This window comes from Equus przewalskii, chromosome 1, assembly GCF_037783145.1.
Source record: "Equus przewalskii isolate Varuska chromosome 1, EquPr2, whole genome shotgun sequence".
NCBI lineage: Eukaryota > Metazoa > Chordata > Mammalia > Perissodactyla > Equidae > Equus > Equus przewalskii.
Window position 1 is genome coordinate 91,092,823 of NC_091831.1, and position 25,685 is coordinate 91,118,507.

At 38.3% G+C, this 25,685-nt stretch overlaps 1 long non-coding RNA gene, 1 other non-coding gene and 1 pseudogene across 2 annotated transcripts; all 3 read right to left on the reverse strand.

The window, feature by feature from the left end:
• Positions 1-2,270: 2,270 nt before the first annotated feature.
• LOC139075208 (uncharacterized) lies at positions 2,271-24,830 on the reverse strand. The gene is made up of 4 exons (XR_011525375.1): positions 24,511-24,830; positions 19,983-20,169; positions 12,209-12,303; positions 2,271-6,019 (listed from the first exon to the last, which is right to left on the reverse strand). It is a non-coding gene; the product is annotated as an uncharacterized lncRNA (long non-coding RNA).
• On the reverse strand, positions 5,081-5,210 carry LOC139078496 (small nucleolar RNA SNORA18). Its single transcript, XR_011531472.1, has one exon. It is a non-coding gene; the product is annotated as a small nucleolar RNA SNORA18 (small nucleolar RNA).
• LOC103558844 (olfactory receptor 4C16-like) lies at positions 7,348-8,392 on the reverse strand (annotated as a pseudogene).
• Positions 24,831-25,685: the final 855 nt, after the last annotated feature.

Consider the following 25,685-nt stretch of genomic DNA (forward strand, 5'->3'; position numbering starts at 1 on the left):
GTCCACAGAAGAGAAGTTCAATAAGAATCAATACATGCAGGATTTAATGGATGAATGCTCTGATAATAGAGGCCATCCTGAGGACATGGCGCACCTGTCTGCTCATGATGACCGTATAGTGAAGGGGCCAGCAGATGGCTGCCTAGTGGTCATAGGCCACAGCCACCAAGAGGAAGATCTCAGTGGCATCAAAGAAGTAGGTGTAAAACATCTGGGCTGTGCAGCCATGGTAGGAGATGCTCTTCCGCTGAGGCGCCTGTCACGGGTGGTAAGAAGAATGAGCGGGTTTCCTGAGAGAACTGCAATAGAGCAACCTTCACATCCTCATCACTAAAACGTCCCAGGAGGATAAATTCTGTGATGTTTTCTCATCTCGTTGCTTCTGTGCATTTGATCGTGTAGAAGGGGAAGTCGACATGCCTGAAACACTCAACGTTTTGAAATTACTGATTTATTTTAAAAATCATTCATTTATTCAATAAATATATATTGATTGTTGATTAGGACACAACCACTATAATTGGTGCTAAGGGGACAGCAGTGCACAAAACACACACCATCTCTACCCCCCTCCCAGTGACTAGATCCGTGCTAAACCCTGCAAGTTCAGTAATGTCATTAGACTTCAGTGAGCTCATAATTTTGAATATTGGAGACCTCTGAGTGACAGTTTCAGAGAGTGCCTTTAGAACCTTTTCACCAACATTTAAAAAAATTAAAAAAAAGAAAAAATGGAGGGAGAGAAAGAGCAACAAGCAGATCTGTGGGGAAAAGGGTTGCTCCATTGTGTGGGCTTCTGGTACATTGATGGCTTCCTGGAGTTGACCTTATTCCCCAGTTCACCTCCCATCTAACCCAGGAGTTCTCACTGTTTTTATCCTTTGGACACACTTTCCAGCATTTCCTTTTGTGACAGCAGCCTTGGAGGGTGATCACATCTAGAAAGTCTTCTTCACTCAGTCTCTTTAAACAACTTGTGTCTCTTTGAATTGAACCACTTTCTTTCTTTGCCAGGCTCATTATACACCCTTGGGACCAAGTCCTGGAATATTTTAGTTAGAAAGGTTTTTTGTTTTCTTTTGTTTTGTTTTGTTTTTGCTGAGGAAGATTCACCCTGAGCTAACATCTGTGGCAGTCTTCCTCTATTTTGTATGTGAGTCGTTACCACAGCATGGCTAATGAGTGGCGTAGGTCTGTGCCTGGCGTAGGGATCTGAACCTGCAAACCTGGGCCTTCAAAGCAGAGCCTGCCGAATTTCACCACTACGCCACTCAGCTGGTCCCAGGAAACATTTCTTTGGGGCAGAATATCACACTACATCTCTTACTTCCTTTCTGCAACCTGATCTAGGCTCTATCACAAAAATGTTAAGCTTAAGTCTCAGTTTTTAAAAAACATTAACCCTACATGTTGACAAAACTTGTCAATCTGTTTGCGAAGTTATAATTACAATTAAACACTGACCTTTACTCCATCTGAGTTCCTATCACTTTGTTTTAGAAAAATGCACATTTGACACACAAAGAAATTTTTAATAGGATTTTAAGGAGTTCATGGATATTTTATTCGAATTTCATCCATGAACCCCAAGTTAACACCCTGTGGTCTAATTTCTTGCAAAATTTCTGGGTGAAGTATCACGTCACACAAGCAAATCTCCCATTGCAACGGTTCTGAGCTGTGGTGTGATTTGTTTAAAAGAAAAAGTTAAAGATTCTTTTAACTGTGGGTTATTTGTCCTTAAAAATAGAATTCCCTCCTTGAATACAGAATTGTGTTAAAATATATAAAAAGATTGAAACAAGTAAAGAGATATGCCATGTTTATGGTTAGGGGAGAGCAATATAGAAAATATGTTAATTCTTCCCAAATTAATCAATGCATTCAATAATTACAACAAAAGTTCTGTCAAAGGTTCTCATGATTTTTTAAAATCTGATCCAAAATTCAGATACAGTTAACATCTAGAGTAGTTAAGCTAACTTTTTTTTTTTTGGAGTAAGATTAGCCGTGAGCTAACTGCTGCCAATCCTCCTCTTTTTGCTAAGGAAGACTGGCCCTGAGCTCACATCCATGCCCATCTTCCTCTACTTTATATGTGGGACGCCTACCACAGCATGGCTTTTGCCAAACAGTGTCATGTCCACACCCAGGATCCAAACTGGTGAACCCCGGGCTGCCAAAGTGGAACGGATGAGCTTAACCACTGCCCCACCGGGCCAGCCCCATAAGCTAACTTTTTGAAGAAGGTACAAAGAAGATAGACGTACCTTTCAGAATTGAAGTATATTATAAAACTATGACAATTAAAGAGTTGTTGTGAAGACAGATTGCTGGACTTGAAGATACTCAATAAATAAATTAGAATTTATTCTATGTTTCAGTCGAAACTTCACATAGATGTGATGTGTACTAAATAAGCCGTGCAAAATCTTAGTTGCATGTTTATTCACCTAGTTGGCTTTCCATCCGTCTCGTCCCTAGAAACACCATGATGTAATTTCCATTGTCATAGAGCCCTACGAGAAAAGACACCTGATTGCACCTTGGTTTTGCTGATATCATATAATTCTATCCACTTTACCTCGAACAGGCATTGACTACAGCCACCTGCTATTTTAGAATCCCCCCATTTCCAGTAACACCAGGGAGCAACATTCTAGGGGAGCGTCTTCGTTCATTAGTCCAGGTGGGCCCAATGGAATTACAAGGGTCCTTAAAAGTAGAAGAGGGGGCAGAAAAGAAAGTCAGAGGGAGATGTGACAATGAAAGAATAGTCAAATCGATGCAATATTAATGGCACTGAAGATGGAGTTGAAAGGGCATACGCCAAGGAATGTGGGAAGCCTCTAGATGCTGGAAAAGTCAAGGAAATGGCACATCCCATAAAGCCTCCAGAAAGGAACATGGCCCTGCAGACACCTGGATTTTAGCCCAGAGAGACCCAATCTACAGAACTCTAAGATAATTGTGCCACTGGGTCGGTGTAATTTATCACAGCAGCAACAGAAATCAATGCAGCTTCCGACTGCATGTGCTTTAAAGAGCCAGATGCAGATGTTCTTGTCAGGACACCAGTATTATTTTCCTAGGGCTGCTCTAACAAAGACCCACAAACCCGGCGGCTTAAACAACAGACGTTTATTGTCTTACAGTTCTGGAAGCTACAAGTCCGAGATCTAAGGGTTGGAAGAGTTAGTTCCTTCCGGGGGCTATGAGGAGAATCTGTTGTGTGCGTCTCTCCCAGCTTCTGGTAGTTTACTGACAATCTTTGGCATTCTTTTATTTGTAGAAATGTCACCCGATCTCTGCCTTCGTCTTCACATGGCATTCCCCCCATATGTGTGTCTGTATGTGTCCAATTTCCCCTTTTTATAAGGACACGGCCATGTTGGATTAGGGCTCATCATAAAGACGTCATTTTAACTCGATTGCCTCTGTAAAGACCTATTTTGCATCCATCTCACCCGATTAATACTGATGCTATCAGCAAGGAAGGCCTGGGGGCACTCATGTGGGCTGCACTACTTGTGGAGAGCCCCAGACATTTCTCCACCTGGAGCCCATGTTGTGACTGGATGGGCCCTTGTGGTTCTTTTTATGATTGCAAAACACACCTCATCAACAACCATCAGGGGACTTTGAAAAAAGTGTCTATGACTCACAGGTCATAGAGGATACATGGCATGGCTAGAGTGAGGTCACAGGTAAGGAGAGAGAGAGAGAGAGAGCGCTCATGAACCTGAGGTTCTGCCTTTATTGGATTCAAGGGTGGGGTGCCTAGGGCTTGCAGGTTCACTATTGGTGAATTTAAAACATGAGTGGGATTAAAGCACAGGAAGGGAAATGCAAGGTCGCTCAAATGGTCAGTTACAGGTCACCCAGGGCTTTCTAAAAGGGGATCTTCATGGGTGGGGCAGCCTGGCTCTTTATCTAGTTGTGCAGCTGGCAATGTGTTTCTTCCACATAAATGTCTTTGAAGAGGACGCCTCAGTAATAAAAAGCTTTGTGTCAAGTATTTACATTACAACCCAACACCCAATTGTCAGATACTTACACTACAAGATCCTATCTCTAAATGGGGTCCCATTATGAGGTACTGGGGGTTAGGACTCAGACATATTCTTTTCTTAGGGGATGTAATTCTACCCATAACGGTATCAAAAAAAGTCATAGGGGAATGCCCCATGTCAGAAAACTCTTCAATATCCATATATATGTATTTAAGTGCAAAGGTTTTTTTTATTATGTGTAACATTAGGTGAAATTATTTAAAGTCAATAAATTTTTATTTAAGGAATTTCACATGTTGTGATTCCTTCCACTCCCCATCAAGCTTACCTCTGTTCCACCAAAATTTGAGTCAAGATTGATCTACAGGACAGCCCTTTAAAAGGAACCTATGTTTTTTAAAAATTGAAATATATTTGACATATGACATTGTGTAAATTTAACATGTTAATTTGATATATTTATATATTGTAAAATGATCACCATTAAAAAAATAAGAACTTGCAAACTGCATTAAGAACAGTGTTATACTGGTGAAAGGAAGTTATACCCATCATGCAACGCATGTAGATAAGTGTTTAAGAACACTGTTGTAAAGATGTTTCTAGAATGCCACCTGCAAGCTGCATTGAGAACAGCGTAATATCAGTGAATGGAAGTTGTGCCATTCTGTAATGCAGGTAGAGAAGTGTTTAAGAACATTTTTAATAAACATGTTTCTAAGAATGCTAAAAGATAAAAATAAAAATAAACAAACAAATAAATAGAAGCTACGTTTAATCCACAGTTGTCACGTTAGTCACTCTACAATTCTTCTAGTTGGGCTTATTTTTATCGCCACTGGAATATGGACATACTGATGACATACTTCAAAAAGTTCCCACCTAAAAACTTTGCGATCCAACTTCTTCAAACAATTTCCTTTAGGGTCTTCTAAATATGAATTAAGTTCAAATCATATTCACTCCTAAGCTATCACACCCAAGAATGGTACAGATATTTAAGATATTGCCAATACCTAAGATTTAAAAAAAAAAATTGACTCTTGGGTCTTTCATACTGTGAGCAAGTCTGTCTTATAGTTCTTTCCCACTGATCTAACAAATAGTTCTGTGAGTAAAGCAAACCAGATAGTTACTCAGCAAGGCATTTCCAATGATGTCAGTCTACAGAAAAAGCCCCATTGGGTAGACCTCAACTCCAGATTGACATTTTGCCATTCTGTGTTAAGACTTCCCATGATGAAGCGCTCTCCTGGTTCACACTTGTACACAGTAGCCAAGTCCTGCAATTTTCTCATGCATGTCATTTTCTTCTAGAGCAAGATTGTATGTTCTTGCTTGGACTCTCCTTCGACTTTCCCCTGGCTAGCTGTTTGGAAGCAATAGGTGTAGGGGGAAGCTCATGAGGAGAAAAAGTGTCATTGCATGACAACTTCTTCAAATAAGGTAACAGCACGGTGTCTCGGCTAGGGAAGACTCGTCTTTCCCCTCTTTCAAGGGAGAGGAAGCTACTTATGACAACCAAGAGGACGCAAGATAATTTCTGACTTCGTGGTTCTCACCCTTCCCCAAACAAATGTGTCTATTTAGATCTCAGAGTCCCACTCTTTCCTTATTGGAACCCTGACTTCAACATGAAAATTCTGGTGAGGTCACACATTTGGTCATTTTTGTTGTTCTATTATCTTTATTATAAAATCCTGGACCAAAATTAGACCATAATCTCTGTGGGCAGGAGATGTGGTGACAGTGGGCACGGGAGCTCTGTGTTAGAAGCATGCCCAGAAGACATACTAGATAGAGTGCATCTGGGGAGGCGCCTAAATTGGATCCAACATACACCCCTTTTCATATTTCCCTTGTCTTGAAATAGAAGAAGACTTCACTTAAAACTCTGCCAACTGGAATCTAGTAATGTGCAAACCTTGCAAGAGCAGGATCAAGCCGTAGCAGCTGTCATCAATGATAAACTTCTTGAGATTAATTAGCCTTGAAATTCACAGAATCTGAAAAAAAAGTGATGTGTTTATGTTACTAGAGTTCATTGTGGAATTCACAATTTTCCACTCCCACACAGAGAAATAGATGATCTTTTTCTCAAGTTAAAGACATACTAAAGTTCCTAGTACAATAAAATTAACACTAATTTAGTAATCTTAATATAATTTAGTAATTTATAAATAGAAATAGAAGTTCCAAATAAACAAAAGTACTCATATTGATTTTTCTCTGTGGATAAAAATACAAGTAAGAAAACAAATTGAAATCAGAAAGATTCTTAGTGATCATGTAATTAGAGACTGTGGTGTTGATGGATGGTGACAAAGGTGATATCCATCTTCACTGCATAAATATAATTTTCACTCAAATATCTCAGTATCTCTTGAGTTATTCTCTTTTCTGGATTGTATTAAAACTCGCTAAAATAACTCATATGTGATATAGCTATTTCTGTTTCAAAGCCTAAAAATCCTTCTCTGGGTTATAACGTTCTTTCTTTTAATCAGTCATCATTTGCAAATTCCCTATAACCATTTTCAAATTCCCTATAATCAACTGCATGTATTCTTTACTTCTATTCCACATAAATATATCTACCCTAATTTTGGCCATCTATGCCACGATCATAATAACCCAATATTATAACCAAATTATTATAAATGGTATGATCCAAGAGAAAACTTAATGCTTTCCCCAAATTAAAAGGGATCATTTTAGGAGCAAAAAGGAATTTTTACAAAAAGAATAATATTATGGGTACAACCTCAACAATCAGAACGTTCCTAAGATAAAAACTCTCCTTCAGAAGGGTGAATTTCCTCACAATGTTCTGTCATTGTTCTAGAAGGATCTAGGTAAACATATGGTAAGAATTCAAAATATAACATCAAGAAATTGAAGGGAGGTTATCTAGATTATATACTGTCCTTCACAATATGAAGCTTCTATAATTATTTAAATATGGTGCTTTCTGCTGAGTCAGGAAGAACAACCAAGTTGAAGGTTCATGATCAGACATTATGAGACCACAGTGGTTAATAAATGAACCATTTGGAGGAAAACTTGCCGGGCTGTGGATATAAGCACATAGAAGTGGAAGTAGAAACAGAGAACGCCAAGAATCAATATAAAGAAGGGCAGAGAAAATACTAGATCAAAACCACGGTGATATTAGGCAGGCAAGGGAGGCGGAGTGAGGCATGAGTCTTATGTGGCTGTTTCTACCTGGGGCTGTCTCTACTTCTACACAAAATTGACTCAACACTAATCAATATATGTGTTCATTTGCCTATTTTCCTGAAGAAACTAATTCTTATTACCCAATTTAGGATTATATTTACTCAACGATAAGAAGATAATATTCTGTATGGACTTCTCCTAGATCAATACGAATTATGAAGAAAAATTTGAAACTTCCATTTGTCTTGTCATCTGAGATCAACTCCTTGTTCCATGACTTCCTCATGGCATTTTTCACTTCTGCAGTTCTCAGTGTATAAATCAGAGGGTTGAACAAAGGTGTTCCAATTGTATAAAACACAGCTGTCATCTTATCCACGGAGAAGGTGGTTGTGTGGCGTGTGTATATAAGTATGCAAGAACCAAAGAACAAGATGATTGCAATGATGTGGGAGATGCAGGTGGAGAGAGCTTTTTTCCTCCCTTCAGCACTGTGGTTTCTCAGAGAATGCAAGATGACAACATAGGAGAACATCAGCATGACAAAACTCACTGTACAAATGACCCCACTGTGGGACACCAAGAGTAGGTCAACCACGTAGGTGTCTGTGCACGCAAGTTTCAACAAAGGCTACAAGTCACAGAAATAGTGACTAATCACATTGGGACCACCAAAAGGTAAACTCAAGGCCAGAAAATTCTGAGCTGAAGAATGCACACAGGACCCCACCCAGTCCACAGCCACCAAGGCGCCGCAAACTTGATGGCTCATGATGATTGTGTAGGGTAGTTGCTTACAGATGGCCACACAGTGATCGACAGCCATGATGATTAGGATGGAGATCTCCAGGCAGACAGAGAAATGTGAAGAAAAGACTTGGATCATGCACTCGCTGGAAGAGATAGGGGTCTTCTTCAAAAGGACATCCACATCATTCTAGCGGATATGGAAGAAGAGAAACAGGTATCAGACAAGGAAAAGCAGAAAAGGAAGAAGTACAGTGGACTCCCAAGCGCCTGGCTGATCTGGATGGTAGCAATAGTCAGAAAGTTACCCAGCAACGTCCCCAAATAGAGAAGCGAGAAAGAGACAAACTGTTTTCTTCCTAACAGGTTTCTGGGTCAACCCAAGCAGAATGAACTCAGTCACATTATTGTTCAGCTGCATGATTTCTCGAATGAGGAGAAGGAGTCAGAGTGAAATGGTTTATCTGCAAAAAATAAAGAAATTCATTCACGGCGTGATATGCGATGTTATCAAATATTTTAAGAAAAATAAATTTTCCTCATTGTAGACATTTTAGCTGTGGTTTCTTAATAAGTCACCTCAACATTTTGTTCCACAATTTGTAAGGACCACGTCATAGGGTCATTGAGAGTCTCAAATAAGCTTGTGAATGTTACACTTTCTGATAACACTTTTCAAATACAGCCCTTTGTGGCTTTTACATGGTTCTGACTAATTTTGCTAATTCGATGAATATAAAGTTAAAAGGGATGGCTCCATTTTATTATTAACTTAATTATTTTTCCATATTCAATAAATTGGGGTCCATGTTTGGATGTGGCATCATTTGGCATTTTGGATCTATTGGACTGCTTTTGGAAGTTCATGATATAAATGTAAAATCACACCCGACTTCCACCCATGAAGAATGTCTTCTTTATACACATATTTATCATCATATATTTGTTATACATCTTTCTAGAAATGGAAATATCTATTAAAATATAATATGCTCCCCTTTACTGCACACTCATTCCCAGATGTTATAGCTTGAAAAGAGCAACAGGAAACACAGCCTCTGAATAATATGCCGTTACCTTGAGGCGCCTTTAGGATATTGAGTATTTGACATATACTAACATAGAGAAGTGAATGTTCTTTGATAGTTGGCAATATCTCAAATATCCTCATTTCTGTTTTTCTTTTTCCTATTTCTGAAAAACACCCCTGAGAGGACCCAAAGCCCTAAGGTTACATATAAATGAAAGAGGGGTATTGTTACTCAATAGTCCTTGTTTTCACAATTCAAGCGTTTAGCTTCAACATTTTCAACCTGAAGTCATTTAAGGAGATGTCACCATGCAGTTGGTGTAGGATCAGACCATGATTGTAATCTGTATTATCCAAGTACCTGAAAACCCCACATTCTTGTAACAAAGCAGAGACTCAGAAGAGGGAGGGAGATATAATTTTAGATGAAAGGAACAGCAGATAGTCAGTAACTGACTTCATTCAATTTGTTTTCTGTCCCTGGCAAAGTCAATGATTACTTAACTTGGAAATGTGTTTCTTCTTTTTTTAAACTTAGAAAGGAATATTATCACTGGCTTCATTTTTAAAAGCAAAACCTTTCCTCTAGATCTTTCTTGTTAAGATAATGTTGAAGGGGACCATATGCAAGTAAAAATATGAACTCACGTGATAGATTTAAATGTAATTTGGAAGACTTACTTATCCCATTGTATTCTTCCTCAGTCCCATCCATACCTTCAACACACTGTCTTGAAAGTTCTAAGTGGCTGAATCGCAGACTCTGATAGACTAAAGAGATACAAAATTTCCTGCGTATATTTTCTCCTCTCTCTTGGCAAACTTTCTTCACCTCAGCACACAAAAAATATACCTTATGTTCCTCCAAATCAAAAGCTACTTTGGGAAAAGGTCTGATGACGTAATTTAGGATACCAGATTTTTTAAAAAATTCTCTTTGGACTATGAAATCCTTGACAAAAGTCTTCAACTATGAGGAAACTGAGCCTTGGTACCTTAATCTGCACAATAAGCTCATTCTTTCCTTATTCACTTGAAACAGTGATCTATCATGAAATACTTGTATTTGAAAATAAGACCCACGATCATGGCTACTCCTTTGAGGGTATGGCTTTTGATTATATGTTATCAATCCCATTAGAATGCTCATTTCTAGAACAAGCTTATTTATACATTTGGACATATATTTTTAAGATAAATTAAGAATCATAAATGCTTATGTTTTCATTAACTTGTTAATAATTCTGAGTTCTCATCAAATATTTAATCTACAGTTTGATCAGTAGTCTCCTTCCTTCCTGGAATGTCACTTCATTTCTAACTACTTCAACTGTCCTAAAACTTCAGGGCCCAACTGCTAAGAAACTTTCTCTGGTGGCCTCCAGTAAGTGCTTTGTGATAAAGGAAGTTTTCTCTCCTGCTCTCTAACAGCTTATCGCTGTTCTTATAATATTCCATACTATTATTTAGATTCAATTAAGTGTGTTCTCTCTTTAGCTTCCTTCTTGCAATGAGAATCTTTGAAAATTACATATTCTCAGTTTTTTCCTCCACAGTGCAAAACCCAATGCCTTGTACAATGTAGGTGCTTAGTAAATGTTTTTAAATTGAACGTTCTCAATAACCTCTTAACATATGATATTTATCTGATTGGTTTAGTAAGATTCTCATTACAAAATGCATTCACATAAATACTGTGGCCTTCTACATATTATGTATGGTAGACAGACAAACATACTCCCAATTTATAAATTCAGGAAAAAACTGAGATCAATTTTAAATAACTCAGTAAATCAGTTCCACAATCTGGAATAGAAGGTGTTGTAGTCTGAACAGCACAACACAGCCATGTAAGATTTTGGGACTTGACACCCATAAAAATGATCATCTTAAGCATTCGACTTTTTTTACATGAATCCTTGGTGCTTAAAGAATGCAAGGAGAGCCTTGACATTTTTCATATCCTCCTGATATGTTTTTGTGCACGTCTTTGTGGATGACCCTATGTCCATTTTTTCCCAGAGGTGTTTTAACACCTTTCATCAGATCCTCAAAGGAATCTGACACAAAAATGAGTAACAATGACCTGAAGACAAAACCATACTAATAAAATAGTACGTCTTTGATAACTATTGGCCTTACCTCAGACAAGTTTAGCCAACTTTACAATGGCTAAACTTGTCAAAACAATAATAAGCAGATAATGCGTTGGGTGTGGAGGTGCCAGAGAAGAGCTGAAAACGCAGAGAGATGAAGGTGGAAACAGATGAGGGTGGAATAGAGTGTTAGGTGGATCCTTCCATCCTAAAAATCTGTTTCATTGCAGAGGCCACAGTAAGAATCTTCGCTTTCCTTAAGGACTCTCTCTTAAACTGCCCAACCCTCCCTGATTCGGTGACGCTAGACTGCTGCCTTCGGGAGAATCCCTCCTCTTATTTCTACACAAAATTTATCATTCTCTGTGGGAAGGTTAACAGGTTGACTCAGGACTTTTTTATCCTTCAAGAGCCCAAATTAAAGAATGACAAAAACTCCCCTCCCACACATTACCTTTCCCCTTCTTTATGTAGCCTCCACATTGTCATGTTTCCTCTGAACTTGCTATGACAAGTAGTTATTCAGCTTTCAAACTAAATCTGAGATGCATGTCAACGGGAAATTATATTCTTATGATATCATTTTAGGAACATGCAAAGAGTAATAACTCTATAATGTGATATACAACACTCTATTTAAAACTGTCACTTGGAGATGACATTATCCAGAAGCTATGTGACGGTCACTACATCTATTAGCTTTTTGTCGAATTTCTAGGCAGGCATAAACTCTTGTAACTTTTAATACCCATAGTGAGGACTTATCTTGCTCAGCTGCCTTACATGAAAAGCATTTGTGAAATTTCTACACTCTGCCCTCTCAAGAAACCCTAATAAACCTTTGTACATGAAATGCATCCCTGTATCCACGCACACAATGATGGCTTGTCACAGACCTGGTACTCATAAAATGTTTCTTGAGTTCAAAAGATTGTTTTATTCTAAAGCTTATATTTCATTCTATTTACTTACCGTATTAACAGTAAACTTTTAAAAACATTATTCATTTTTTTCTGTTCCTTTCTCAGAGGAACTAGGAGCAATACAGTTACAAGACATATAAAACATACTTGAAAATTAATTTGCATTATTCTGTAATGATGCCTCTCTGAGTACAAAGGCGTAACTAATCTGTCACTTACCTGTTAGAACACCTTAAAGTAGTGTCATGCCTTTCCGCCTCTTTCTGAAAGCAGCTACCCCAGAGAATACTGGAAAAAATTCCCATTCTGAGTTCCTGAGGGAATATGTTAAGACATAATGATGTAAAATATAAGCATCCTAGAGAGTAGTATTCCATAAGGTTTCCTTTGCTTTGCTAATCAGAAGCATCCCAAATGCTGTCATAAATTTAACTTTTGGTTTGTCCATTTAGTCCACAGAAGAGAAAGTTAACCCTCTTCATACTCAGTAACCTAATACAAATGAGGATTTGGAAGTATTAGGTGTGTCAGGCTGACCAAAGATAACGGAGAAAGAGGAAAACAAATGGATAGCGGAGAGGGTGATAAGAGAATGAGAAGAATTAAAAACAGTGTCTTTGGTAAAAGAGGACGTGGATCTGTTCCCACCTAGTTCCCTATATTACCCCTCTGTGCTTTAGGAGACACACCTTCCTAGCTCTTGTAACTTATTTGGAGTACGATGCAGGGAAGGCAATAGGGTGTCCTGAAACGAGGGGTTCCAGTCTGTGTGCTATAGCCACCCCTCACCAAGGAACCATAGACTTATAGCAAGTGCTCTGAGGGTTAATATGTATACTGAGCATTGAATAGCTATCTCATATTTTTTCCAATTCATTTCTATCTGTTTTGCAAACTAATGTTAGTAAAGAGACATTTATTAAGGAACACATTTTATTAGAAGAATTTTACTTCATCAAATATTTATTGAATACACTTTGTATAATAAGCTCTGTTTATCACTTTACATGTCGTATCTTTTCATTTATACTATTCCATGCGGTAGGTATTAACAATGACACTTTGTATAAAAGAAAACTAAAATTCACAGAAGTTAAGCAGCTTCCCCAAGTTGCACATTTAGTAAGTTCAACATGGAGATATGTACTAACAACTCTCTTTTTTGATGGTTTGTCTTCTTTCCACACATTTTCCTGACACTAACCTAAATTGAAAACCAGGGAATACTAGAAAGTGATGACGATGAAAGAAATTTCTCATGGCTAGCAATGGTATCTCAGGTTGAAGAGTTTAGAATAAGAAGGCAATGATGACAGGCTGAAATTCAGGTAGGCATAGGAGATACACGGGAGAATGTTCAGTAGGCAGCTGGATGTTTTTAAAGGATGAATTTCAAGTTAGGGCTGTAGAACTAGATTTGGGAATCATCATTTGTAAATGATAGTTTAAATCATGAGATTGGGTGAGGCCACCCAAAGAAAAGAGGTTGATAGTTTGGAGAAGTGAGCCAACAACAAAATGTAGGGTTAGGTCAGCATTTAAAAGAATTTTTGAAGACTTGTAAGAAGCATGCTCAGAGAATCATGAGTAAAATCATGAAAGGACAGTGAAATGGAACCCAAAGGAGTAGCCTTTCAAGAAGTAAGTGAATTTTCTGCAGAAGAAAGCCACATGAGCACCAGTGTCTGAAACCCAGATGCACGCAATCCTGATTGAAATGACCATTAATGAGAAGTTAAAAATAGGAAAATCTTGCATAAAGACCAGAACCCAGGGGAAAAAAAGCCTATTGTTTTCTTCAAACTCTTATCGAGTTCTGTAAACTGCAAATACTCATTGAGGGTGGGGATTGTGACGATCTTTTCTCCACCATATCTACAATAGTAAATATTTATAAACAATGGTTCACATTATGCATTAAATTATCAATTGTTTAGTAAGTGAACAAATGAATTAAACAATTCAAACCAAACTGAAAAGAATTTGAGTAACAATTTATAATTACCTTTTCTGAAAAAGTACCTATGTAATAATGGTAAATAAAATAAGTTAAGAGATTCTTTCTAAGCTACACTAAGACCACTGATTTAATACAGAGATAGAAGTGAGGTCAAGCCTTCAGACACAACAAATACTCCTCTAGGAATCCTTTCATTTATGTGCCTCAATAGCCTTTAGAATCAACAGCCCTGGGAGATATCAGTTGGGATATTGAAAATGTCAGGTTGTCCCCATAATGGAGTGTGGTATCTCTCATGCTGCGGTGTGGAGCGTAGCACCCATAAGAAGGATGCACTCAACCTTTGGTGGACATTTGCTGTTTTGCTGTCAAAGTATCTAAACACTTTTGTAGATACATCCTGCGTTCCCCACAAGGATGCTAAAGATGAGTTATAAAAACTGTCTTGGTAGGCCCTGAATTGACTGTTTTTGTCTGCAAGGAGTCCATTTTCCTTCTTGGAGCAACTGAAACTTGATTTTCTTCTGAGAAACCGCAATTTCTCCCTTTTCAGTGTATGAGGTATGAGTAGTGCTATCTCCCAAACACGGGAATGTCACTCCTGTGTGATCAATCAGAAAGTACTTCCCCAGGTTGTAATGATTGGGTCATGTGTCTATTAGCAAATGAGATGCAAGTTCAGTACTTTTCTTTGGACTCCTGAGAAAAGTCATTATTCTTTTTCCTAATAGTTTCTGAGAGTACAGACATGAAAGTCCTGCTCATAATCTGATCATGGGTGAAGACAGCTTGATTGAAAATGGAGCCAACATAAAAGGAAGCAGAGACAACAGGCAAGTAGAAGAAACCCATTCTTATAATAGAATTTCAGCTATAGAATTCACCCATTTCCAATCTATTTTACCATCTTTTATCTTATTCATTTTATATTATAGCCTTTGTACATTTATTTAAATAATATAATGAATACCTGTAAACTTACTACCATCCTAAGATGGTACCTGCCTACCACTGCCAATAATTAAATTCTTAGCCTTTTCCATATCCTGCCCCCTGCCTTACCCTAAAGATAACCAATATCCTGACTTTTTAATTGTACAATTATCTTGCTTCCTAAAAATAAAGTATCTTTATTACACATGTATGTTTTTTAGTTTTTCCTGGTTTTGAATTTTAAAGAAATTAGTATACTAGATGCAGACTTCTTGGAATTGTTTTTATTTTTTCACTCAACATTACACTAAAGTTTTACATCAGTTGTTGAATGCATTTGTAGAGTCATTTTCACTTCTATACATACTCTATTGTGTGCTTATTTCAACATTTGCTCATCTATTATCTTGTCAATGAATATTTGACTATTATGCATAGTAACTATGAACATTTTTAAACATATCCCTTAGGAGCATAATCGATATGTTGCAGGATGTGGCATAATCGATATGTTGCAGGATGTGGCAATATTCAGCTTTATAAGATAGCATAATACTCTTCCACAAGGGGTCCAGGAAATGCAGCCTAACTATGTGCCAAGAAAGGAGAGGACTGGAATATTTATGAACAGATCAAAAAACCTCCACATGATGAGAGAAGGATTAAGCAGATAAATGTTCTGTATTGTTGTTTTAATTAAGAACGTGGATACATTTGTAACCCGCAAAACAAGCTGGGTTCATATTTTTTAATGTCAGTTTAAAAATGCCAATTCTTAGCCAATTTATTGTCATATTTGGAATAAAAATTTTGAATGCTAAAATAGACCAATGTCCTGTGAAGGGAAGAGAGTTCCTTTGAGGCAGGAAGACTTCGCCTTCTCTATTAATTATTATTAAAATTTGTGATCTAGAAAGTTAGATTTGAGGTATATGATTACGCTTTTATTAATGAGAAGTATATTTATAAAAAATTTCCATCTACTCCTACATACCTACCTTAATTGAAGATGACTTCAGACATTAGGAATGGCATGGTAATGAAGGATCTTAGGGTATTGCCTGATATCATAAAGTTCTTTGTTCCCTGGAATATAACCTGGGCTCAAAAGCCTAGCCAAGTAGAATAACATCTTCTATTTGGAAAATGATAATGAGATGTACCATCTTTACTCTCTTATTGAATGTTAAAGAGCTCTATAAATAGATGAACCTCCAGGACCCCATGTCCCTGGTGGACCTGGTACCTTCTAATGGCAGACTCTGTCTGCAGGTACGTTAGCCTATAAGAAATTCCTTAAAAGCAAAGAATTAAAAAGGATGGCCTAATTAAAGATAGACTTACCTACATCCTATTTCATAATTTACAAACTCAATATGAAGAGGTGGGGGGAAGATGAGCAGGTGAAGCACAGATTTTTAGGGCAACTCTGTGTGACGCTGTAATGACGGATGCGTGTCATTGTACATTTGTCCAAATGCACAGAATGTGCACCAGGAGCGAACCCTCAGTAAACTATGGACTTTGAATGATTATGATGTGTCAATGTGAGTTCATCAATTGTAACAAATGTATCACTCTGGTGGGGGATGTTGACAATAGGGGAGGCTATGTGTGTGTTGGGGCAGGGGGTATATGGGAAATTTCTGTTATCTCCTCTCAATTTTGCTGTGAATCTAAAACTGCTCTAAAAGAAGAGTCTTTAATTTAAAAAATCCAATATGATTGACTAGCCAGTGTATAGACTTTTATACATATATACCGAGTGTTTCTCTAAGGTGTAATTTCTGGTGGTCATGAGCTATAGAGTCAACGACAATGATGTAGTCTTCAGATCAGCCAGACCTACAGAGATGCCTCTGAATGCCAGCCCTGCCTTTGGCTCATGAAGCATGGAAGGGAAAAGTGCGTTCCCTGAGGTACATGCCAACTGTGGTCAATACCTCCTTCCAACAGGGTCTCTTGGTCTCCAAGGCCGATGTAACACTTTAATTATTCAGAATGCTTGGTGCCAGAATCACTTCCATGCTAACAAGCACTGTTGTTTCTCAACTCCCCAGTGATAACTTCTTCTAGCAATGAATGCTTTCTTGGCAAGAAGCTGAATCCTACTATTGAGCTACTAAAGACGACTCTTACTGGCAGGCCCCAATTCCCCCAACATAACAAAAGGTTCTCTGAAGACATTACCGCAGCCACTTTGAATGGTGTCTCTGTCTCAGGTGCCCTGCCCAATCAAGAATTGTGACTGAGGCCTCTTTCCTTTCTCCCCAGTCCACAAGTTCACGCCAACTCTCTGTCTTCACACACCCTCTTCCTGAGATCACTCTTCTCCCTCTTCCTGTCCAGAACATGGCACAGCACCATCTTCACATTTAAAACTTGTGTGTCCCTTTGAAGTTTCCGTTGTTTAGATACATGAAACCTAAGTGTGCCTTTTTGCTGTGTAGACAGTTGTTTCTCAAATTTGAGTATCTTGCAGAAGACTTTTAAATAAGGGTGCTCTGAAGTCCAGCTTCAGCCTCAGTATTCAGCCCAAATATTTATCAGCTGAGACTCCAGCATTTGAAAGGCTGCAGAACTAACGGCCTACATCAGGGTCATTTCCAGCATCTCTGCCCTTCAGAGGTAGAACTGAGAGGGTACTGCCATGTCCCACCTGCAGGATGGTGCTACTACAAACTAGTCACGGCATCAGGTTCATGGTTGATGTGTGAAAATTTACTCCCAAATATTGGCAAACATTCTAGGTGTTACTTGGGAGAATATCTCCTCATTTGTTTTATTTTTTTCCCTTTGGTTTTCTTTGGATATGAAATACTAAGCAGATTGACATTCTGAAAATATCAATAATTATAATACTAAACTCTTTTCTAAAATGTGAACATAGACATGACAACCACAGCTGCAACTGACAGTAAATCACTTCAGCAACAAGCAAAGAGGAGCACAAAGCAAAATGAAATTGCGTAACTGCTTTCTTCCTTTATTTTTCTTAACCTAGCACCTCACTGATAAAGAATGGAATCCTATTTTTTCTTCTTGCTTCAAACTAATAAAATTATCTGATAGGGCTGGTACAGCTCTGAAATATTTAAATTGTAATATTTAATTCTGTAACATCTAAATTGCTTAAAGTATATGAAATTTATCTTTTAAAAATACTTCTACTTTTTGTTTGGTTTGGACATTTGTAGAGAATGGTGACCATTGGAAGGGGTTTTGGTGAATTCCTCCAATGAGATGTTGAAAGTTTCCAGGATAGGGCAGGAAGGAGGAAGAGGAGCAAGAAAAGTTAAGATGCAGGAGACTGAGTCAAGTTAAAAATGCACAGTCTTTGGAGCAAAGGACAATAAGCTCTTCATGAAGCCACCTGGGGATGGTGGATGCTGTAGGTACCACTTCTGGTACCCACAAAGATTTTCAGAATGATCTCTCTGGATTGCTTCCCGACAGCGCATGCTGCAACAGAAATTGACCTATGGTTCCCAGCTATTGGAACAAGACTGAGAACTAACAATTGCCAAGATTTATGCGCTTGCTGTGTGGCATCAGAGAAGCATGCTAGCACACCTGAGTGTGTGGGGGGGTCTCTGTAACATCAGTGCTGGACAGTAAAGTCGACTCATCTTGGTGATACCTGGAATCAGCCCCATGTGGCACACTGTGTGGGGACCCAGGCCTCTGGGAAGATGGGATCAGAGCTCCCACTGTGTCATAGGAATCCCTAATGAAATGTGCTCTCAGATTGGTGTGGACTCCAGTTGAGTCATCATTTGTTTGCTCTTGGTTACTTTCATGTTGGTGTTAGCAAACTCTAACCTGAGGGCCTATGGGATCTTGGAATGGAAACAAATGACATTCAACACATATTTGGCACTTATGCTCCCATCTGGGCTGTCAAAGGTGACAAAACCAACCAGCTGCCTTCATATAAGCTTGATCAATGACCTTAGCTAATTTATTTTTCCTAACTATTTTTCTTCATACTCTTTGTATTATTTATTATGTTTGATTTATTTTGTAAATATAATTTACCATGTATGCTATTGTACATTTTGGGAATTTTCCTCTTGTTGATATTTTGAGATGGCACAGTGGATTTTTTTTTTTTTTTTTGAGGAAGATTAGCCCTGAGCTAACATCTGCCACAAATCCTCCTGTTTTTGCTGAGGAAGATTGGCCCTGAGCTAACATCTGTGTCCATCTTCCTCTGTTTTATCTGTGGAATGTCTACCACAGCATGGCTTGATAAGCATAGGGCCCTGCCTGGGACCCGAACCAGCTAACCCCAGGGCAAGAAAGCAGAGCACATGAACTTAATCACTACACCACCAGGGAGGACGCTCGTTTTTTTTTTTTTAATTTACCACTATCCAGTGTGAAGAATTTCCAAAGAGTGCTTTTTCTTGAAAGATCTCTAACCTAAATAAATTATTTTAAAATATAGTTCTTAAAAGTTATTTTTGCTGATGTTTTAAGTGCTAAAAATCAAACTTTTATGTTAAGATTAGAATTTTGACATATTCTGAACACTATTATTCTCCTTGATTTAAAATTAAGTTTTGAAAACATTTTTTGGCTCAATAAGGCTATAACATTCTTCCCAATATTGTATGTAGCCAACGTACTCTCTTAATATTTACATTAACTACCAATCTATTTTCTTATTTAACTATTTGAAATATCTTAACTGTCTTTGAGCCATTCAGTACTATAGCTTTCATGATCATTACTAACATTAGAGCATTTCACTCTTGCAAAAATAAGTACATATGTATACCTCCACTTGCTTATAGAATGAATGTCAACACGTAAAATATGCAAAAAGGCTCAGATTACAAGATGGTCCCCAACTGCGATCTTTCTCTGACCCCTGACCCCAGTAAGCTTATTGAAACCCCAGCCCAGAGCAGCAGCTGCCACACATGCCTGCTTCTCCAGTCACCACCCTGCCCCCTAATCCTAGGGATTGGATGGACTGAGGCATAAAATGTATCTGGGAACAGTTAAATTCTCAAACATCACAGGAAGCTGAGCTCTTCTGAGAACACGAGGCTGGACTCTCTTGATCATTCATATCTTTCCACACATACTCACATGACCAGAGGAGGTTCCCAAGACGTAAAGCACAGATCCTTCTCCTCACTATAATTTCAAGAAAATGATCACTTTTAGCGTCCTTTTGCCCTTCTCATTAGTCGTAAACTTTCCCATCTGCTTAATCTCGTTATGAAGGCCTCTCACTTCCATCTGCCCTCGCATCCTTGTTGGAAAGCCTTCTCTGCTGTAAAGGTGTAAAACAGTTTTGCCATAGTTTCCTCGAACACGTTGACACATTTTTCCATTTCAATTTTTATCTATTTTTATTTACCATGGTCTAAAGAATATTTTTCCACATAGCTATACGCTGCCCCAGAAACTTTTTGAATAATTAATGTTTTTCCAGTAATTTCAGATACCACCTTAACCTTATTCCAAAATCTCATGCCTATTATGTCCTATTTTAGCGTTTGCGTTCAGTTTCACTGCTGTGTCTATTCTATTGCTAATATCACAATTTTGTAATTATTATAGCTGTGTGCTATATTTTAATATCTGGAACCCTTTTCTCTCATTTTATGTTCAAATTTACCTGCCCATGTTTTGCATGTTTATTTTTCAATATGAACAAATCTGTCTAGTTAAAAAGTGTATTATTATTGATTTTACTTAGGAATTTTTTTTTTGGCTGAGAAAGACTCACCCTGAGCTAACATCTGCTGCCAATCTTTCTCTTTTTGTATGTGGCCACCACCACAGCATGGCCACTGACAGACAAGTGGTGTAGGTCCTTGCCCAGGAAACAAACCTGGGCCATTGAAGTGGAGCATGCCGAATTTAACCACTAGGCAATGGGGCTGGCCCTGAGAATTCTTTAATGTGTAACTTGCAGAGAGCTGAGATCTTTAGAATGTTGAGCATCTTTAGGATTCAGGCAGGATTCATGACATTAGCAGAAGAAACCCCTGTAACTCACACAGGATGGGGAACAGTTTGGGTCCCCACCCACCAGAATAGAAAACCTCATAATGCATAAGGCACCAAGTATTCAGAAGTGCATTGCCTCAGTAGCAAGGAAAAGTTAACCATAAACTAACCATAAACTAAATACTGCTCTAATCCCACTTAACAAAGCTCAAGAATAATTATAGGGATGCAAAATATCCAGCAACCAAGGTAAAATTCATAATGCCTAACAGACAGTAAAAAATTACCACGTATGCAAAGATGCAGAGATACGTAATTCACAATATGGGGAGACAAAACAATCAATTCAAACCAACACAAAAAATGACAATGATTACAGAATTAGTAAGTGGGCACATGAAAACAATGATCATAACTATATTAAGTATTTTCAAGAAAGTAGAGACAAGGTTGAGTATGGTACGTAGAGACGTGGAAAATATAAAAAAGACTCACGCTGAAATTCTAGCGATGAAAAATACAATAACTGAAATGAGAAACATATGGGATGGCAGACTAACAGAAAATTGGACACTGCAGACGATCAGACACTGCTGCAGAAAAGGTTAGTAACTTGAAGACATAGCAATAGAAATTATCTAAAATAAAAACAAAGAAAAAAGGGACTGAAAAACAAATATACAGAGCATCAATGGGGTACGGAAAAACTTCAAACAGCCTTAACATACAAGTAATTGAAATTCTCACAGAATAGGAGAAGAGCTAGAAAACAAATATTTAAAAGACTAACGGCCACATTTTTTCCAAACTTCATGAAAACTATAAATCCACAGATCCAAGAATTCAATAAACACCAAGCACAAAAATCCTGGAAGAAAAGACACTAAAAGATACATCATAATAAATTGGTTAAATACAGTGATAAAGAGAAAATGTTAAAAGCAGCCAAAGAGAAAAGACACTTCACGTACAGAGGAATAAAGATAAAAATTAGAGCAGACTTCTCGCCGGAAACCGTGTAAACCAGAAGACAGCAGAGCAACATCTCTAAAGTACTGAAACGAAGATTGTCCACCAAGAATTTAATGCATCAAAACTATCTTCCAAAAATAAAGACGAAGTAAAGACTTTCAGATGCACGAAGTCATCAGCACTAGACTTCACCACGGGAGAGGCTGAGGAAGCCCGTCAGTCAGAGGCAAATAACGCCAGATGGAAGTCTGGATGCACTGAGAGCAATGAAGGCCACCAGAAGCGATAAACGTATGTGCAAATACAAATAATATGATTTCCATGTCAGCAAAAGCCAACTTTAACTCATTTTTCCTTATTGTAAAATGTTAGTTTCGTCACAAGGGAACTTCCATCTCATGGTTTCCCATCCAGGTACCACATATTAAAAACTCAAATTTAAATGTCCACTTGATACAGCTACAACCTCCCTTCTAAATCCCCTGAAAGTTTCGCGTGCTGGCCCTTATAAGACAGCCCCAAGCCAGGCTACAAACTGAGCATGTCATAATTTTTAAAGCCTCATGGACTATAGGAAACATCAGAAATGTATGAAAAAATACCCTCATCTTAGGGAACTAACCAGTGGAGTTTAAGGAACAGCCCTATAATGTAGTAGTTCTGCTTTGTCGGATATCTGTCAACTTAGGTAACTCCCTCTGAGATTGGAAATGGTCATTGGAAGAGCAGAAGCGAAGCGAGCCAGTACCGTGGTCCTGGGGCTGTAACACGATCTAAGTGGAGAACGAAACTGTGTAAGAAAGTGACTTTAACAATCTACCACGGGAAAACTGACCTGAACCACATTTATGATTACGCGCCCAGCAAAGTGGAGGAATCTTGCTAATTACAGGTGGAGCTGGCAAGCGAGATTTGGGATGAAGTCAGGAATGAATGATACTCTGGGGCCTGCTCCCGGGGTGCAGAGGCAGCTTTCACATGTGCCTTGCTGCCACGTTTAAGATGTTTTGAAATCTGTTTGGAGAACCATTTACAGAACTTTTGACTGACGCACAACACTGTGCAGACCTTTCAGAGAAAAATAAAGAGACAAAGACTCTACACCTGGAGGAGAAAGGAAAAGCTTGTTACTGAAGAGGGTTAACAATACATTTTTTTTTAAGTGGGAATTTTGTCACACCCGAGGACAAATAAGCTAAGCCAATGCTACAATAGATGCTCAGATAAAGACCAATTTGCAGGATGATTTCCTAACCAGGTAGAGAAACAAGCTACACAACTTTGTCTTTGCTCAGATTAGGGCAACCTGCTGAACGGTCTTTTCTGTGGCTCTCCAATCCTTTGATTAATTTGGCCCTTAGGCAATCTTCCTGCCAGGTTACAATCAAGTCAAATAATAAGACAAGTTCCAGCTCCTTCAACATAACCTGGTCTTAGAGGAATTTGTGGATTTGCCTGTCTTCAGAAAATGCTAGTGCATTGTGTGAATTTTTAACCAGTTTGTACTTCACCCAGGATGTGGTATTTTGGGACCACACTAACTGGTTTCACTTTAAATTCATGACCTGGATGTCAAGTGAGCCCTTGATGCCGCTAGACCACCACCCCGCAGGTGCACAGTCCACTTATTCTCTCACTGTCCTACAGTGACCACAGGACTATTAAGACGATTAGCGATAAAGGACTGCGTGTCCTAGAGGACTATTTCCACCTCTCCCTCTAGCATTAAAGCCCCTATGTCTTCCTTCCTTTGCTCCGTCTCAACCAATGACTTTACTTTCTACTTCACAAAGAAAGCTTGACACAACTGGAAAAGAATTTCAACCTCATAAAAAATGAATATTAATACAGTCTACAAAGCCCTGTGTGATCTGGACCCACCACGCCCTCTCTGACCTCATCTGCTCCTCCTCACTGGGGTCCCACCTCACTGGCCAGCTTGCTGTGCCTTGAACCCACCAGATACCCTGCATGGCTGACTCCCTCACCATCTTCAAATATTTATTCACATGTGATGCCCTCCACGAAGACCACCCTGACCATCTACTTAAAATTAGAGACTGCCACTAGCCCTGATGGTCTTTCTTACCATCTTCTGTTTTATTTTTCCACAGTACATATAAACTTCTAACAAAACATGCCATCTGCTTATGTATTTGTGGATTGTTTATTTTTCTCTCTCCCTCACTAGAATCTCAGCTCTTGATGTCAGGAATCTTTATTTATTCTGTTCACCGTTTTATCTCAAACATCTAAAATATGTCTGGCACATAATAGTTACTCAATAAATATCTGTGGAAAGAATAAATACATTTCTAAAATGTGTAGAACCAAAGAAAGAAAAACTTGGTAGACCCAGATCTTTGGCCCTATATTATAAAAATAAATTGAACTAAAATTAAACAACTCTAGACTAGTCTTCAACATGTCACCAAAACATTTGAAGAACTCTTCAAAATCTTTTCAAAACTTTCATTGTGTATAAGTTACTATCAACCATATGCATATTTCTACATATTTTAAAAGATTAGTTTCTTAGTAAACTTGGAAAATTTACCATTAGATAAAATGATCACTTTATTACTATATTTTTAGCTAAATGGCTTAGAATTCAGTGCTAGGAAGTAAGGATAGAAACTACTCCAGTTACCAAGGAATTCCCCATCTATTTCTTTCCTTCCCTTACCATTTTAATAAAGCCTTTAAAGATCTCCCTGTGTGAAGACATTGATTCTTCCTTGTAAACAGCCATAGTCCAAATTTTAAACTTGTGTTTAGCACTTTGCATCGGTCCCTTCACCTCCATTCCACCTATCTTCCCTTTGGAAGGTGCTGGCATGCTAAAAGCCACGTTTCCCACACTCCCGCCATCTTGGTCTCTGGATGCACATTAAGTTCCTCCCGTTAGTTGCCTTCCTGAGGGACTTGGAAGGTGACCCTGCAGAGGCCATCTTCTTCCAGCTCTTGGCAACAGATGAGCAAGTAAGACTAAGAGATTAGTAACTTACTTATGCTCAAAATTCCACAGCTGGTAACTGTGGATAATGTATTCCAATTGGTATCTTTAGACTTCAGTGTTCTGTGTTCTAGAATATAGCTTTAATCGGGGTGTAAGTTCCTGTAGATAATTTTTGTTAATTCAACTTCAACTACAGTTTCAGTCATTAAAAAATAATTTGACTAACCAGTTAGAAAATCATGACACTTCAACAACTGAAACTTTTAAAAGCAATAATGTTCCTCCGTGAAAATGCAAAATGATATACTTGACAGAGAAACATGTAAAGAGTCTCCGAATATGATACTTTCTATCAAATTCTAACAATAAGTTTCTTTTTGCAAAAGCTCTGTGGGTCTCTCAACTCTCTCTGCATCTGTCAAGGTTTGTTACCGCGAGAGCATGGCATTCCCACTGCTGGGTGACTGCCCCACGAGGGACTGCTTCACTCAGATTTGTGGGCAATTGCACTTGCTTCCAGAAATTCTAATTCCTGAAGAATATTACAAGAAATACTCAAACATTAAAAATGACAGAAGTTGCAATTGTTGCTAAAAATTAGAAGTAGCAGAAATTAGAATAAAAGATTCCTGCCTTCTTTTTTCTTCACCTTATAGTTGTGTCCTGCCTGGGAGGCCGGCACACAGCCAAAAGCAAGTCAAGGGTCAGCCATGGGGAAGTATTGAAAAAAATACCATTTAATCCAGGGCGTATACAATTATTTAAATAATATCAAAGCTAATGAAGGGGAGTCTAATTGAAAGATAACAAGAGCTCAATGGGGGAGGTGCTAAAACAATTATGAATGAGATACAGAAATTGAAAATTGGCAACAGCAAATCAGGAAATAACAGGCCCCTAGG